Below are 1,530 nucleotides of genomic sequence, written 5' to 3' on the forward strand. Positions count from 1 at the left end.
GGCCTCTTGGGTGTGTGTTTGGCGGAGGGCGGAGGGGGCCCTGCCCGCCCCCCCGCCTCGCACGCCCCTTTCGGACGGGCCGTGGCCCCAGTGTGAGAAGCAGCCCGCGACTCTCCGAAGCCAAGAGGGCCGTCTGCGCTCCCAGGTCCGCTCACGGGTCCGAGATTTGCCTCTTTTCGGGGCGCCGCCCCCGCCGCCCCCACTCACAGCCTCCTTCTCCCCCTCGAACAAAGTCTTCTTCCCCCGCGCACAGACTTGTTATGTAACAAAGTCTCCCAGGCGAGTTTAACCGGAGAAGAAAGGACACCCTGGCTCCACCCCTCCTCTCCTCTCCCTTCCCTCCTTCCTCCCCGCTCTCTTCCCCCGGTGCATCTGTTCTCCAGGACTCCTGTCCTCGCACCCAAGACGCCAGCCGGCCTGAGCCCAGTAGAACTTTGGCGCCCCACAGTGGCACCGGCTCGAAACTACCCGCGATTTTTTACAGCCTCCTAACGAGCTCCAACGTTTTGTTTCAGAGCCCATCTTCCCTCCCCTGCTTCTCCTCTCCCTCCTGGAGCTTCCTTTCGCTCCAGCCCTCCCGGCCAAACACATGGAGGTGATGGTGCACGACTCGTACAAAAGTTTCTAAGCATCCAGTTCTGGGGAGTTCCTGAGTAGGGATTTGGAAAGTTTCGCTAGAGAAGACCGTACGTTCCAGACAAGTCAAGTTCCCAAAGGTAGGAAGAATCCAACCGTCACCCCGCCCACCCGTCGTTCCTACACGTGGAGACTGTAGTAGGCAAGTCCCCAGTCTCTCAGAGAAGCCCTGGCTTTTCGCCAGAACCCCAGGTGAGAAGCCGCAGTTAATCACAGCAGAAAGGGACTCCAGGGAATGCTGTTTTAACCCAGTTCGGGTTTCCTCTGACACTTCTTCCTATATAGTGTATGTGTGCAGTTTTAGGGTTCAAAAGTGAGTTTATCTTCAAGTGGATCACTTGAACAGAGACCCACCCATGGAAGACTTTTCCAGAACAGGGAAAACGTCCCTTCAGAAACGCCTACCCAAGGTTTCAGCTCGGCCTGTGGAGTGAGCTTGACTCCCTACAGAGCCCAGGGAATTCGTCCTCCTCCCACACTGTGGGCCATGTTCACCAGGGGTGGTGTTGTCACGCTCTGCCTTCATCCCAAGTAACCCGGAACACAGGCAGTGTTCAGCAGCGCTAATGGAACTGGGCCGTGGGCTTGCAGTCAGAGCATATGTTCTTGTCTACTGCTCTGCCCTTACTAGCCAGCAACCGGGAGGTCAGTTGACATCTTCCAGTCTGTTTCTTCGTGTGCAGAATGCAGGTAATACTCCCCTCACCTTTAAATCTAAGTAAGGTGCAAGTGAAATAATGTACTTCAAGCATCATACAAAGTGCACGTTTGGCCAGGCAGGGTGGCTCACGTTTGTAATCCCAGCACTTTGGGAGGGCGAGGTGACAGGATTGCTTGAGCCCAGGAGTTGGAGACCAGCCTAGGCAGCAGAGCAAGATCTTGTTTCTAAAAAAA

The sequence above is a fragment of the Carlito syrichta genome, unplaced genomic scaffold (genome assembly GCF_000164805.1).
Source record: "Carlito syrichta isolate Samal-C Ts95f unplaced genomic scaffold, Tarsius_syrichta-2.0.1 Scaffold104742, whole genome shotgun sequence".
Classification (NCBI taxonomy): Eukaryota; Metazoa; Chordata; class Mammalia; order Primates; family Tarsiidae; genus Carlito; species Carlito syrichta.